The sequence below is a fragment of the Pelmatolapia mariae genome, linkage group LG4 (assembly GCF_036321145.2).
Source record: "Pelmatolapia mariae isolate MD_Pm_ZW linkage group LG4, Pm_UMD_F_2, whole genome shotgun sequence".
NCBI classification, from domain to species: domain Eukaryota; kingdom Metazoa; phylum Chordata; class Actinopteri; order Cichliformes; family Cichlidae; genus Pelmatolapia; species Pelmatolapia mariae.
The window spans coordinates 11,907,389-11,924,532 of NC_086230.1; the positions used below are offsets into that span (position 1 = coordinate 11,907,389).

General features: G+C 41.4%; 1 protein-coding gene and 1 long non-coding RNA gene across 2 annotated transcripts in view; one reads left to right on the forward strand and one right to left on the reverse strand.

Annotated features, from left to right (window-relative positions):
- Nucleotides 1-17,144, reverse strand: part of LOC134626017 (uncharacterized) — a 141,840-nt gene that overhangs the window by 33,062 nt on the left and 91,634 nt on the right. The gene's annotated exons all lie outside the window — the stretch shown is intronic.
- The window catches only part of LOC134626016 (protein shisa-8), a 119,287-nt gene continuing 117,103 nt past the window's right edge, over nucleotides 14,961-17,144 (forward strand). The window contains exon 1 of the mRNA XM_063471469.1: nucleotides 14,961-17,106. The gene's annotated coding sequence lies outside the window, so the exon portion shown is untranslated. The remainder of the gene's footprint in view (nucleotides 17,107-17,144) is intronic.

The window sequence follows — 17,144 nt, forward strand, 5'->3', positions numbered from 1 at the left end:
TTTAAATATTGAATGCTATGTCATAAACAAGAGAGAGAAGAAGAAATTGATAGGTGATACAAAACCTACAAAACTCCCACTCTACTACTTATATGAGACATGCCTATCAGTGTGGAGAGCCCCATGATCCTCCTTCAGTTCAATGAATCACATAAAACGATATGACTGAATTGAGTCCTCAGCATCAGTGCATTCGACACTGGGGTTCTTAATCTTTTTTTTCCAGAAAAGCAAAGCAGTAACCATTTTCTGAACCAGCCAATTCATTGTGCACTGACCCATTCATCTATATCAACCTGGTTATGCTGGCTGTAAAGCAGTCAGCAGAAAGTACCAGAGTGAGAGCACGGGGAATGAGATAGCTTTTAAAAATCAATGAGGATGTCAAGCAATATTCTGTTTCTTCGTCTTTTTCATTCCGGGTTTAATCTCGAGACAGAAACACTTAGAAAAAACCTTTGTAGCCTTGTTGGTCCTTAGAATGTCCTTAGGGGAATAATTTGGGTGGATGCACAAAGAAGAAACATAAAACAGGATCTGTTAATAGCACAAATGGGCAACACAGTTCAATTACAAAATGTCTCTATCAATATCTATATCAAATTTCTTTTTCTTAGGTGCAATAAAGACAAAGCGCAGGCAAAAATTACAGAGAAAACACAGACAGAAATTGATGGAAAGTAGGGTGCTAGAAGCATTTAATTGCTAATTAATAGGATAATGTTTGGGCTGCAACAAACTGTGAAGTCTTGTGGGACCTCTACAGTGGCTCCTTATGGCACTGCCTTTAAACTGCCTGTGGAACACTAATTAATTCACATCCTGCTGCTAATTAATTTGGCAACACTAATTAAACTGAAAGGCACCTTCTTTTCACCCAGTCCTTCCTCATCCCATAGCGCCTATGTTCTTTTCTGTTTTCTCATCTCCGTGCCTTAGCCTCCATTGATTCAAGAGTTCTTCCACCAAGCTGAAAGCTTGCTTTCCCCCACAGTGTCTTCACGGCTGACAACTGATGCTATTATTGTGTTATATGCCCCCAGCTTAAAGTGAAACATCTTGCTATTTGTACCTTTAAATGCTTTCACCACCAGGGGAATTGTTAGCAGGATGTCAAATATAATCACTCTCTAAGTCCCAACACCACACTCGGCTTATAGGATTCAACCTCTTGTCTCCCACACTGACAGTCAGCAGCAACGCATGTGGGGAATGGCTCTCACAATTATGCAGTTATACAAGACTTATTTTGCCATAATGATGAGAAATGCTGCTAATTGCTATGCCAGAAACAAAGCTGTTTAACAGAAATGTCTTCTCACGTCTTGTGACTTTTATGGGAATGAAAACCTTTACTTTTCGAGCCTGTAATTATTTTGTTGGGCACCATCTCTGTAGTTAGCTGCAGCACACTGTGGTTCAACTGCAGACACCGAATGAAAGAAACCTCCTGACAACAGCAGTCTTCAGTTTTGCACAAGAAACCTAGATGCACGACTGCTGATTTGTGAGAGTGCTGACTGGTGAGTCAGAAGACAGATGTAAGGGGATCGTCTGTGTTTCTGTGTGTGTTCACATTTTGGCTTCATGGCTGCTGCATAGTTTCTCTTAAAAAGGTACAGTCAGTTGTTTTTTGCTGTTATTTGATTTTTTTAAAAAAGAGAACTTTGTACTCATGAATATAGATTGGTTTATGAGTAACTACATCTTCCAACAAACTGGTATTTCATAAACTTTTAATCCATTAAAAATACATAAGAGAAATTATGGGTTTGTGGAAGCCACATGTTGCCCCCTTTTGAATAAGGTATCTGAGATGGCCATTGCCATTCTGTCCAACTGGGTTTACGTATGTGGCTAAAGACCGAACACATGCATAGTACATCTTATAAGTTATGTTATAAGATCACAGATGGCTCCTTCCAACTTTATATAACTATTGAACATTTCTACTTGTATATTTTCATCCTCTGTTTCTCATTATGTCTTTCTCCTCCTCCTCTTCAAGACTACACTCTCTCCTCCCTCATTTCTAGCTCATCCTCTTCTCCTCACACCAAGCATCAAGTCCTGAACTGAAGTCAGGGCTCTAACACATGGAAGCATGCACAAACATGTTTATTCATATTGCCACAATTAGATATTGTCAGGAGATTAGACATGTGACCCTTCAGTGTTCCTCAGATAACGAGTTTGATTACATTATCACATTGTATGACAGTTCAGTGTGTCTAACATGATATCCACTTCAAAGAAAGTTACACTAACTTGTGCTAACAGCAGCTAACAGCTGCTAATAGTGGCAAAAGCAGCAGCACTTACTAACATAAAAGTTCAGCATGTGTCAAAAACTCAGCTCAGTTGCATTGTCATTAAACAAAAGTGAACACAGTCAGTGTGGGAGACAAGAGGTTACAGGGTAAGAAATGTACTGTACACACTGTAACTTGAATAGAAATGTACTGAATGCAAATTTGTACTGAATGCAAATTTGACTCAGGTCCTATATCACACCCATCTATAGAAGTTCTCCTGGGCAAAACTTTTCTGTTTCAATATGAACTCAGACAAACTAAACTAAACTTGTCCATGTTTTAAAGATGTGCTTGTACATTTGGGTGGCTGTAACTCAGGTAGAGCATGTCACCTAGGTTGGTGATTTGATTCCTCGCTGCTCCAGTCTGCATGCCAAATACCCATCAGTAAGATACTAACCCCAAGTTGCTCTATGGTGCATCTATTGGAGTATGAATGTTGGACAGAAAGCACTTGCATTGAAAAGGATACAAAAAGATGGTAGTTGTGTCAATTGGTGAAACCTGTAATTGTCATAAACGAGCTTTGATGATAATTGTCACTTGACTTAAGGCACACATGTCCAGCTTGTGCTCAGTGTCCTTAAATTTTTTAAATTCCAATAAAACAGGTCTCTCTACAGCAAGTTTCTTTTACAACTTTTTTCTTTTAGAATCTCCAAAGTTTTAAATAATCAAGCTGTCCAGTTCAAACCTACTGAAATAGGTTTATTTCACACATAAAATCCAGAAAGCACTTATAGTCATGTCAGGTTTAATCTTTTTATAAGACACCAGCAGAGTCTGTTCAGTACTATAATTGGAATATTACAGTTTTCACAACGTATCCTCCCACCAAATGATCTTCCAGAAGACGAGTGCTGTGCTGTGCTTTAAATATCCATCCACTCACATCAATAACAATTACGATGATGATTATGATGATAAAGGATTGTGCTACAGTCCTCTCGGGCTATCGTGTGATTACATTAGCAATGACAAAGATAATGAAATTCATACACAATTGATTATATTTCCGATAAACCTTTATGGTGATGATGTAAAATTCAGATCATTATTCTGTATGAGAGAAAGTTTATGCGTGCTTTGGCTGACTGTGTCTCTGCATCAAGTGTCACTACAGATATAACAATGGCCCGCTAAGGACTAATAATGATTGTATAACTTAAGGGCTCGCAGCATGGAAAACGAGCTCTTCGTTTGTGCATGCATCTGCTTATTTAATGCATTTTGAACTTCCTGTTAACGAAAGCTGGTGAAATATGACACATCCCATTCACAGCATTACACCAGCATCATACTGTACACTGTACAGACATGACATATGGTGGAAGCGTCTCTGTGTGAAGCTGTGTTTGGGTGTGAAAACTACCAGAGGTATGTGTGATAGGAATAATGAGAATTGCTATTTAAAGATGTCTCAAATATAAAGTCAAGCAAATATTATTGTAAAGAAATACTATTTTTCATGTTCAGTTACATTCAGCCCTTTATGATGTGTCTGCACTGAGCCCGCTGGGAGATGTTAAGTCTGCATATAAAAAAAAGCATCTGCCTTTCTATCGCAGATGTGGCCTGGATCATTTTTCTCTGTCTTTATTTTCAAAACACTGCAATCCTTTGGGGAGGCCTCATTAGCAATCTCACAAAAAATAGCCTCAAAAGTTAAATAAGTGTCATCTGTATTAAACATTTCTTTCACACACTCAGTTCAGATGTTATAAGACAATAATTGCTCTTCATAATTTGGTCTCAGTTTCATACATGTCAGGGGTAGATTGTGATATAACCAGTCGGCTGCAATCATCCATTGTAATCAGTTTTAAACACATCCCGAGCCAGATGTTGTAAAAGAAAAAACCCTGTTGTGTCACATGTCTTATTAGGGTACCAAATACTTCTTTGAAACATGCTTTTTACATTTAACATTTTGAATTTTAGCCTATGATCTTTAAACCTCACCAAGTTCCTTTAGAGCCTAATGACCCGTTCACTCTAGAGTAAAAGTAAAATAGGTGATTGCACTCAATTTTCTCTTTGTGCCTGGCAAATGTTTGCAAGTAGTTACAGCAGCTATGTTGTCCAGAGATTGAGCGTCCAACACCTTCAACTCTGGGTGACCATGTTTGATTACGAAGCAATCGTACAGATCACCTGGTGGGAGGCTACCTGTCTCTAAACATTTGGACTCAGTTTAATCATTCTCTGACAGATTGGTGAGGGTTTGCAAATAATCACTAACTTGCAAATGCAGACAGATTGCCAGCATGTTGCAATCTCTCAATGTGACTCTTTGCAACTGGGGATTCAACTCAACTGGTTTTATTCTGGTTGTATTTCTATTTAAAAGTAAGACTGTTGAGCAACTATGATACAGTAAAATGTTAAATGGCCTGTATTTGTATAGCGCTTTACTTGGTCCCTAAGGACCCCAAAGCGCTTTACACATTCAGTCATCCACCCATTCACACACTGATGATGGCAAGCTACATTGTAGCCACAGCAACCCTGGGGCAGACTGACAGAGGCGAGGCTGCCGGACACTGGCGCCACCGGGCCCTCTGACCACCACCAGTAGGCAACGGGTGAAGTGTCTTGCCCAAGGACACAACAACCAAGACTGTCGGAGCTGGGGCTCGAACCGGCAACCTTCCAATTACAAGACGAACTGCCAACTCTTGAGCCACGATCGCCCACGTAATTAAATTATCATGCCTATAAGAATTTGAGATAAAATAGTAGTTGTTGTTGCAGTTGCCTCAGAAGCTGTTCAATAAACAACACTTTTGAGATATGGGAGATGTTTACAGACACTGAAATGAAGAGGACCAACACTGAAGTCTGTTTATTCTTGATTGCGTCATTGCTTTGCTGTTTTGGTGCACATTGTCGGTCTGTGTCTTCGGCTGGCTTTTCCTGTGCTTCATAACAAACATCCTTTAAATTTTCTTCAGTTTTATTTATATAGCACCAAATCACAACGACAGCCACCCCAAGGTGCTTTATACTGTCAGGTAAAGATGCTACAGTATTAATGAGAAAACCCCAGCAATGAGATGACCCCCTATGAGCAGGCACTAGGTAACGGTGGGAAGAAAGAACTTCCTTATAACAAGGAACCTTGCTGAGAACCATTCCAATGGACAGTCAGGCATCTGACTGTGTGAAAGAAACAAGGAAAAAGAAGCGCTTTGTCAACCTGTGCATCACTGGTGACCTTTTATTTTATAAATCTGGGTTTATCTGTCTATTCTCTATCTGCAACAACAAACTGATTGACTAATACAACCTGATATGCTGTCACCCTACTACCAGATAAATGGACTTGTGCACTGCTAACTAACATAAATGACTCCAACTCAGGGCTAAACTGAAGTGTCAGTATTACAGCTGAAGCAAGTGTCTGTGGTGAAATTTGCAGCTGCAATCTCAGGAAAAATTCATGTGGGTCATTTTAAGTGTTTTTACAGTTATTCAGCTTGTTTAAGGAATAACTGTAACGGTCAGGAAACCTATTCCAGCATATTTACAGTGAATTAAACTGAAATGTAATAATGATGCAATTTTTTCTCCCTTAGCTGCGATTCAGATATTCCTGTTCGCTACATATGAGGACATAATTTTGATTCAGATTTTTATGATAGGTCGAGATAGTTCTTGCGATGAACCCATTACAGAGGAGCTTTGAAACTTGAGTGGGATAATGAGGTCACTGCAGCAGGCTTTGATGACGACAGAGAAAACCTTTCTGTTGCTGTTTCTAGCTCTGAAGGCTAATGAGCTGCAATATGAAACACCAAAAGGAGACTTCACCTTGTAGGACTTTAATCCACTTTGACACAAGCTGGTTTGACTGTAGCCTAACTGTTTTCAAAGCTTTCCATCTGTCGGGAAAATGTGTTGTCAACATCAGGGGTTTATCAGAACTATGGTTCCAAGAAAGCTCTGATGCACTCAATGTGCTGCCAGACTGTTGGTAAAAAAAAAAACACAAAAAAAGAAATCTTTTTAAGGAAATGAATAAAACTCTTGGTTAAGTAGCTGTATTTGCTTCTCTTTATCATTTGAGAGCAATAAGAAGCAGACATGCTTCGACTCCTACTGCTCACTGACACCAGATGTATGCAAAATATGTTGCCTAGAACTGTTAATTACACATATATCGTGACTAAATCGGGTCTGTCTCATTGAATTATATATGTTGGACCTCTCTGAATGAATATTTGAATGGATACATTAAATTATTTGGGGGTAATTTTGAATATTCCAGTGTACAGCTCAACCATTAAGCATCCTCTGATCTAACCTCTCTTACGGAGAAGGGGAAAAAAAGTAACTCAGGCATTGCCATGAGCCTACTTCACTCTAGTTTCCCTTTGAAGAAGTTTAAAGAAGAGGAAGCCCTGACTTTGATAGTGCTATCTCAGCATGAACATTTTAGTTTAGATCAGGAAAAATATCCCCTCAGAGGCAATTTGTTTTCCAATATGCTACATATTTACACACTATATGGGATTTTGTCTGGTTCACCCTCCTTCATGAAAGCTTCCAGGTGCTCATGTGCTCTTTATGGCATGTATGTAACAGACTGCACAAGAGCCGGAATGCGTTTCTGGAAGTGTGGCGAGATGATAAATATAGAGTTGGATAAACAGCTCTGAGGAGAAGCACTGTGAGATGCATGGTGATGTCATAAGCGGGTCTTTTAGTTTAGGAGCCTGGGTGATGAAAACATCAGCCCTAAACTAGGCTAATCCACTGAAAGCCACAAATTCACTCACATACAAAGCACAGACGTTCTCTAAAATCAAACGAGTGCCTGCACAGATCCTTTCAAATTCGTTAGAGATTTTTTTTTCACATGTGCTAATGCATGTGATTTACAGTCCTGACACTGCATAGCTTATCAAACATGCTAATTTAATGACTTTACACCTCCAGCCATGTGCGTGTGCGTGCACACATCACTAAGCTGCAATGAAAGTCTAGTGGATTTCACAAATCCGCTTTGTGTCACAAAAGTTTAACAGAAACAGAGAGCCGAGGAGCAGGGAGAGCAAGTCGGGGAGCGTCGACATTAGCTCCATCCAAAACGAAAAGATTCAAAATAAATGCGAGGGCGTTACGAACACATGAAAAACAACCACAAAGAAATGCAAAATGACATGGGTGGACGTAGAAAGCACACACACACACAAACCCTGGAGGTCTTTTATGAAATGCATAATGAAAGCAAAGACACATAAAATGACAACATGCACAAAATAAGAGACTAAATTATCTTGAAGAAAAACACATTAGAACATTAACACATAGGTGGAAATCAATTTCACTCAAAGTCTAAAAACTCTGAACTTGATAAAGATGGATGGAAGTTTAATGAACTATTTAAAGTCTGTTGGGGGTCTCTTCTGACATTTGTGCATCAACTCTTCTTTATTTCAGCCTCTCCTGCCTTATTAGTTTCCTTAACGTCTTTGTTCATCTATAGGTGACCTTATTATCTTTTTCACACACACACACACACATACAGATTCTTTCAACACCCCTCTTTACTCTAACCCCTTTCTGAGGCACAAGCGAAGACAGATCACATCTCTGACTGGGTGATTGAGTTACTGTGTTTGTCCCCATTGACACATACACACTGTGGATGTGTGTGTGTGTGTGTGTGTGTGTGTGTGTGTGTGTGTGTGTGTGTGTGTGTGTGTGTGTGTGTGTGTGTGTGTGTGTGTGTGTGTGTGTGTGTGTGGATGGCTGTCCGGGGGATTCAGACTGCATTAGGAGGAAACAGAGGCAGACAGCTAATAATGACCTAGACCTCCTGTAGCGACGCAGCAGGATAATCCTCTCTGTACTGGCTGACTTTACAACTAGCTCTCGACCCTTGGTGCTCGTGTTGGATGATTAGGAGTTCTCAGTTCGTTCATTATTGATCACTGAGCAGCCGTCCAGTCATCCATTATCAACTGGAAGAGTCCAACTCACGAGGCATTCTTGCTGTGAAGGGCCAGTGCAAGCTCAATACTTATGCCTTCAATCAGTACTTTTGTAGTTATTGCAGAAACAAGCAAATTTCAAGTTGCTGCTGCTCAGTCAAGAGTTAAGCTTGTATATTGCATCCGGTTTGAGTGAATGTAGAGTGGTGTTCAGTTATTAGCAGAACACCGGATCATTGATTATCAGCTATAACAGCCAAATTTAGTTAATGCTACCACAAATAGTCAGAAAGTGATCTTTTATTATGGAGTTCACCATAGTTCTCACAACTCCACGCTACTAGTTAACTGCATTGCAGCCAAGCATTCATGTTTTATTTGAGCTTGTTGTTGTCTCCATATTTGCCAGTAATATCTTTTGCCTTGTTCATTGTACATCCAGTGACTTTTAGGTTCAGAGGTCTTGATGCAGCTGTTTTGGTCTGTTAATGAATTAGAGTTTGAATGAAAGGGATTAAACACCACAAGTGTGAAAACACTGTAAGACTAAGAAATCTTGTTAGAACGTTGAAACATTTTCACCGCAGGGGAACAGGGCTGGGAATTTATCTCTGTATCACAGTCTGACTGAAAGCAGTCAGGCAGTCAGTGTCGATAGCTCTATAGTTAGCATGTTGCTAGACAATGCTTTCATAGTTGTAGGATGATGTTTATACAAAACTTATAGTGTAACGGATGAAGCATCTGTTTATTGCCATTTCTAAAAAAGTGCTGTTAACTAGAACCTTGTTGGCCCGAAGGATGAATGTGGTTTTGCTGGAAGCCAGACAGGATGATGTTAATCTGCAAATCATACAAAAACTGAACTGCGTCAAAAGGTAAATATACGGAAGAAGATAAGACTTAATGCACACATGAAACTGGGTCAGAGTGTATACTTTTCTGTGCTGGTTTAAAATGTTTTGCATTTCTCGAAAAAAAAACAAAAATCATCAAATATAGCATATACTCTGTGTGTGTGTGTGTGTGTGTGTGTGTGTGTGTGTGTGTGTGTGTGTGTGTGTGTGTGTGTGTGTGTGTGTGTGTATGTGTGTGTGTGTGTGTGTGTGTGTGTGAAACTGAAACTGATCCACATTGTTACTGTGAGTTTAGCACAGGGCTCTCCTTACAGCGCAGACAGACAGGGCGAGCTCTCTGTGTATTTTCTTTTGTACTGAAGAAGAGCAGAAGCTCAGAGGGCTCCACACAAACAGTGATCACAGTATGAAAAGGGCCACAGCTGGGAATTAGACCCAGCTGGTCCACATGGGGGATTCTTCAACTAAAAAAAAAAAGAAGAAAAAAAAATACTTTCGGCTGCTCTCTTATTCACGAGGAGTCGCCACAGCGGGTAATTCCGTATATTTGATTTGGCAGATTTTTACATCGGATTCCCTTCCTGATGCAACCCCCAGAGGGATCTGAGATGCATTCTGCAAATAAAAATTTTATTTAAAGAGAACTGCAATGATAAGAGCAGAGAAAGACATTTAAACCTCCAGCGAGACAGTCTGAAATTTCTTATTTTTGATATTAAAAACTGCAAAAAAAAAAAAAAAAAAAAAAAAAAAACAGTAGAAAACTAGCTGTAATAGTAAACTGAAGTGAACTGAGTTTGTTAGCTCAGGCTGAATAACCGCTTATGGTGGTTTGGATTTGTGTAACTTGGAGTATCTGTTTTTCCGTGCATCCTCTCATGGCCTGGCCTGACTTGCTGTCATGTATCTCCATCCATTTACTCTGCCCTGAAATAATCCTTTGGGAGTGACAGTCAGTGACAGTGAGAGACTAAAGGAAGGATGCCTAGCTATAGCAAGCAAAAGAGGAGTGACACGGTGCCGAAAGAATGCTACATTACAAGGAAAAACAGAGTGGAAGTGACAGGAGTGGCGTGGTGCTGCACATGCACTGGAATCTGAGAGACACGGGAGACAGTTTGATGAGAGGATAAGAAAGAAAGTGAGGTGAGAGATGGAGACAGACTCAGGAAAGGACGAAGTAAAAGTAAAGAGGAGACGTGGTTTGAAGTGGCAGCGGAGATGGCAGGTGACAGAGATGAAAACCGAGGTTAGCTTTGAGGAAACGCTTCTATCCTCCTTAAATTTGGAATGAAATTTTGCAAAGGGTGAAGAAAAGGGAAGGAAGAGAAAGTAAAGAACGGAAGTGAATGATGAGGAATGTAAGGGAGAAAAAGAGGGGAAAAGTGAAAAGCGAGGAGGATGAAAAGATAGAGGCAAAGAGAAAAGTGAGAAGAGATGACATTTCTGCTGTCTTTGAAAATGATCCTTCTGATGGACTTAGGTTCATTTCACTATAGCAGCAGTTCCTGTTTATACAATGCAAACTGGAGCTACCAGTAACAAAAAAACTTTGAACCAGATGTTATGAATTCTTTCAAAAATATGTGACTTTCATTGTGGACTGCACTCATGTCTAATTTTATTGACCACCAACAAACAAACCGACAAATAAATGAGCATTCTGGAGCAATAATGAAAATGTGTGCTCCGCTGATTAAAACCCAAAGTAAAAGCAAATCGAGTGCTCCCTAAACCCGGGTCTGCCACATGCCTGCATGTGCCGGTCACAGCTCTTCTCTACACTGTGCAGCTTGAAGTTTCCTGGAATTTTCTGGATAAGTAACACTATGCAAAAAGGCAGACATGCAACAAAAATCAAATGCCTGGCACAACAGAAGGTGAAGCGCTTGTCCCTCGAAGCAGATCATCATCTGTTGTCTGCAAATACTTTGGATTTAGCACAAATGATGTTCACTAAGAAGAAATCATCTGCAAAGAGTGCTGCATGTGTGCTGCTGTGACATCGACTCAGACGCCCATGAAAGCGAGCCTGTACAGCATGTCAGCGTATTCATCCAGCTCACAAAGACGCACCGACAGCTGTTGATTATTTTGCTTACAGTTTCAATCACATCCATCATGCAGACACAATGAAATGAGTGAAGCATTTTATATTATTTGTCTGCAAAGACTATTTTACAAATTTTACAAAGACTATTTTAAGGAATTTAAGATTCCTTAAATGAAATATATAGCACAAAGTAAAGGTGACAGCAGCGTCTTCATGACTGAAGACGCTGCATTCTTTTTGGTAGCACTTTATAATAATGTCACACTTTTAAGCATTAGTAAGGTACTAGTAAATGTGGAGGGCGTGGTCTGCAGCGCGGCTGCGGGGGAGGTGGATCACCTGAGCAGCATCCACAACCACGCCTCGCTGGCTTAAAACAAGAATGAAGGTCTTGTGTTGTTGCTTATGTGTGCGCGGCTGGCGACTGAAACGCTGAACCCGAGAGTGTAAAAGAAAGACAACCAAAATAAAATATCCTGAAAAGTGTTGAGATGTGGTCAGGTCTGTCGTGGGTTTGTTACAGTAAGGCTACTAATGCTACGTAGGAATCATGCATTATAAATGAACAAATAGTTGTAACAAATGGCAACCAGCTGAGTCCACTATTGCAAAGAGATACACCAGATCAGATCGTGGTTGTTTGAAGCCCTTTTGCCTCCCATTAGGCGCTCTGCACAACTGGCTTGGGATTGAAAGTGGTCGCTCTGAGCTTGTGGGTGTTGCACTATCAACCAGTTGGTCCCGAACTCTCTTAACTCCTTCCAATTAAGAAAAACCAACACAATCACTGGGCAACCTATGTTTCCCCTAATCACAAGGAAGTTGCCATCCTGTTTCTACTCTAGTGTAACTGAACTAAGTAGCTTATGTGTATCATTGGAAACAATCAGGCTGCAAATTTTCCTAAAGTCTGACAGGTTTGCATTAAGCTAACTGTCTCCAATCAAAAGCTGATTTCCATGTTTTACACAAACTGCCCTGATTACTGTTCGCTGTGAAACAGTGCAAACAAAAAGAGCTGTTGGTTGGAAGGGAAAGAGAGGTTTCAAGCAGTGAGCAATGAGTGAGTTTGCATGAATGAATAAGGTTAAGTGATTAAATGAAAATTGCTGTTATTTGACTAAATCACTGTGCTTACTTTCACAGAATAAAACATCGTGCTACATTAAAAAAATGGCACGTTTTTAATCAGCACGGTGAACTTATTTTACATACACTGCTATATCTAATTAATGCTAAGGAGATTTTTAGTTCACAGACCTGAACTGATGGTCTGGCCACTTAACTTGTGGACTATCTTAACACACATCTGTATGGTAGTTGACAATTAAACCCACAAGTCCATGCGGTTACAAAAAATTGGCATCTTCAGCATCTGAGAGCAAAATTTACTTTAGTCGAACCCAAGGTTACCTGAGCAGATTCACCCAAACTGTAACACGGCAGTTCTGCAGAGATGTATTCAAGTTGTTCAATCAACACATTCATGCTGTTGTGCCATGCAACTTTCTGTAAATCAAATGTCTTTTGTAGAGCAGTTAATTCTGAAAAACAGATCTTGTCCTGTAGCAAATGTGTGCCCTGGCATTCTCAGTATCTGACACAAAGGTCCTTAAATGTTACTGTAAGACTGTCATTGTTAAGGGAGAAAATAATACATGCATATGCATCCTAGGTAACGTCACCAAAGAGCAAAACTATGCAATGCAGAAATGGGAGTCTGCGTGCTATCAGACCATAGCCATGCAGAAAAGGAGAGAGAAAGTGAAGTGATTTAAGATCTCCCATTCAATCTGTTCTCTGCCCTCCATCGTTCCCCCGGGGCCATCTTTGTACCTCTTCATCCATTTTCATCCCTCTTTGCCTCCTGTCCTGCTCTTCAGCCAACACGCTGTGCACCCATGTCTCACTGCCTTTCTGACCACTGAAAAGCAGCATCTTGCCTATCTGAAAGCAGACCAAAATTTCAATCACATTGACTTTGAATTTTTTTCTTTCCTTTTAATTAATGACCTTCTTTAAATGAGAGAAAATATGCTGAGGACACTGCTAGACAGGAGGACGGAGGAGGAGGATTAGCTGATTTGTGCCACATAGCGGTGGTGTGAAGTCACCGGAGCGTGCGTGTCGGCATGAATGTTTTCGTGTACCTTTGAAGTATGCACATGTGTGTTTCTTTGACATAACTCCTGACGCGCTTTGCCAGAGATTTTAAGCGAATTTAGGCCGAGAGGGTTGGACAGAGTACACACAGCAAGAGAACATGAGCCTTGGGCTTGCAGGGGCAAAAGAAAAAGAAAAAAAAACAAAAGATAGCGTGACTCAAACACAAGAGTCTGTAGTGAATGTGTGAGAGAGGGGAAAAGAAAATGGATGATAAGAAGATAAACAAAGATAAAATAGAGAGGGGGTGAGAAGGAAATTATAGGAAAGCTTTAAAGCTTTTATGCAAAAATGATGATGGTTGGCCCCTTCATAGCCAGACCCAAAGGCACTACTTCTTTTACTTCTTTAAAAATCTGGCTCACATTCCGCATTAAATCTGTAAGTATTCAAAATTCATAATCGTCTGCTTCGCCATCTCTCTCTTCGGTTCATCCTGGAAATTTTCTTGGAGACTGTCCGTCCCTGTTCCTCTCCTGCCTTTCCTGTTTCTTTCTCTCCACGCCCAATGTCACCTTCCCTTGAGATGGTTTTCCTCCTACCTGTCTGCTCTCTTCCTATGTATATCTCTTGCTCCCTCCCTCACTCCTACTATCCCTCTGTCAGTTCCTATTCCACTAGCTTTCTCAATGTTTCTTAATCCCCCTCCCTTTCCTATGATAATTCCTCTTCTCTTTCCCTCCCCCTGCTCTATTCTGTCAAGCCACCCTCTTTCTTTGGCAGCCGCTGTCCTCTTCTCTCCTCCCCTCTTTTCTCTCTCTTCCTGCCTCCTCCTTCCCCTTCCTCTCTGTTTATCTAAGTCTTGTTTCCTCTTCCTTCCTTCCTTTCTTCCTTACTTCTCTTTCTCACTTTAACCACCGCTCGCTCTTTCCCTAAATCAGCCCTAATAGACTGCAGTGCCACGCATGGTCCAAACATGCTCACACAAAGACGAACTGTGCAGAGGTATTAGCGCAGTAATTACGCTGAGGCACAAACACGCACACATTGCAGATGAACACAGCAGCATTCCTGCACATTACAACCTGCTGCTCAGTCAGCATCAATTCTTCCTATATGTTGAACTGTGGCATTTTGGAAAAAGGAAAACAGCACAGAGGAGGGAGAACCATGGAAAAATGGGCAAAGAGAGTGGATAAAGCATAGGAACAATGGAAGAATGAGAAAACCCAGGCACGGGGCACCGGACATAGATAAAAGAAACTGAAAAGGTTAGCAAGACAAAAGGCAAACGGAGATGAAAAAGGAGAGAAATAGAGGTAACCTGAAACAAAAGGGACAAAGAGTGAGTGTTGACGAGGCCGAGACAAAAACACAGGAAAAACCAGGAGGAGGGAAAAAGAGAGAGGGAGAGAGTGTCAGTGACACATAATGAGGGAGGGAGGAGGAGAGTGAAAGGGAGAGTCAGCAAGCGGGAGCTGTGTTCATTTGCGCACAAAAGATATGAGTGAGTATGGATGTGTATGTGTGTGTGTATGAGAGAGAGAGCGAGAGAGTGAGTGAGAAAGATGCTGAGAAGGAGGGGAGGAGTGAGCGAAAGAGGGAGGAGTGACTTGGGAGAGGGAGGAGTGAGAGAGAGAGGGAGAGAGAGGGAGAGAGTGCGCGGGATATTGTCATCCGGTCCTGCCAGAGCAGCAGCAGCAGCAGCATTGCGAGCATCACCAGTGGACGGGATACACGCGCTGCAAGCAGAGTGAGGCGACGAGGAAATGATGGAATACACGCTGATGAGGAAGCAGCAGCAACAAGAACAACAACAACGGGGAAACATGGAATAAAAAGAGCATTTATAGCGTCTCCTTTGCTCTTCACTTCTGTTTGGAGCATCCCACAAGCAGATCACCAGTGAAAACACATACATATGATATATATATAAAATTCCTATACATATATATCAAATTATGCCTGTTTTCAAAGAAGCTGCAGCCGGACAAAGGACTTAATTGACAGCAAAATGCATGAAAAATTGGGGAATAATGTGCAACATTTGTTTAAAAACTGTTGCATATTAATGCTTTAAGCTTTTTTGTAATTCATTCTTTTTTTTTGTTCTCAGTGGGGGAAAAAGACAAATTTAAAATATATATATATATATATACATTGATGCTAACGGAAAAATTGAAAGACCTGCCAACTGAATAGTTGAACCAGCAAGAGCGAAGCTCTTCTGCTGCACGCAGCTCTATATTTCCAAAAGGGGGCTTCTTTTGAAAACAGGATATTTTTTGATCTGCCCTCGGTGCCACTCTGCTGTTTGGCTGTCGCATCTCCACTTGTCTTTGTCATCCAGCTGGGCTGCGGGAATATTTATTCCAGCAAGGCTCGTGCAAGTGCGCTGGCTGAAAGTGCAAAGGGCAGTCCACGGGCTCTCTGACCTCACAGTGATATTTCCTCAGCAACAACAAACAGCCCTACTTAGAGGCTGTGGGGAAACAGTAAGGTAAGTTGTGGAAGAGACAGAAAGAGGGAAAATTATAAAATAGAGAAGATAGAGAGAGATCAGAGCGTAAAGAAAGAAAAGAAAAGACTGAGCCAAACAAAGGAGCAGACACAGCCATTAAAGAACAAGCCACTCCACTCCTGGTCAAGTATTTCCGACAGGTTTATCTTTCTCACGGCTTCTCCAGAGTCTCGGCTGCAGCAGCACCAAGACATTAAGATCACAACATCAGCCCTCCCCTTTCTCCCCCCCGCCCCCACCCCCCTTTTCTCTCTCATCTCTCCTCGCCTAAGCACTTGAAGGGCAGGACTGAGCGGGCTGATAGACAGAGTACCCAGCTGGTGTCCTGGGTCTGTTAGAGACCCTGGCATCCACGGAGAGGAGGGGTTTCAGTGGAGCACACACAGAGCAGCAGCAACAGGAGCCCGGTGCCCGCAGAGCACGAAAAACCACTGGACTCTTGTGGGTCGCTTAAAAGAGACTGACACTGACAGTGTGCTATCACCAGGGGGATTGGAGCTGTATGTGTTCAAAAAGTGAATGTGAGATTACGTGTACACGCCTCAGGTGCAAGAGGGACGCTTTTGGACTGTAATCACCACAGGATTTTAGCTTGACGAGAGCCTGGAGTAATTTCCCCCAAAAAACAGAACAGCTGTTGTTACCTGTTGGCTCTGACTGGAAATAGAAAGGAACTATCCAATACTGTCTTTAGTCATAAAAGCTGAATATTTAACATTACAAAAACTTCAGTGGATGAAAGACTGGAGCTGCGCTTCTAGGAGAGGAAGTAAACACCCACCAAAGTGGACTCAGGTGACAGCAAAAAGATGCCCACTACAAAAATAAAAAAGCTTTCTGTGAGCGCCGACAGTGAGAGTAAGAGGATGATGGATGCAAGTTAAATCTCAAGAGGGAGTAGTGGGTGACGAAGACAACTTAAGTGAAAAACTATTGATCAGAGTTTTTTTTATTCCCTTTTCTTTCTTTTTAATGATATCGAAACTGATTTGGCTCCATTGCTGAGCATTAGAGTTTTTTCCCCACACCGGAATATGAGTCCATCTTTGGAGTGAAAAGTTTTCCACGTGGGAACCCATGACTCCCTGCAGGTTTCAGAGATATCTGCCTTTCCAGCTAGCGCCATCAGGACCCCAGACTTCTCACTTTTTGCGGATTATTCGTTCACTCTGCGGGGGGGCTTACTGTCAGAAATGCCAGAGGCGAGTTCATTCGTAGGTAACGCGGCCTCTTAAACTGGATTCCCTCCAAGCCACCAGCTTTGGATTTGTCTACAACCGCCTCTGCTGTCTGCCGATGACATATGGCTTTGTAAAAGGTGACAGAAATTTTAGAATGCGCTTTGACACACACACA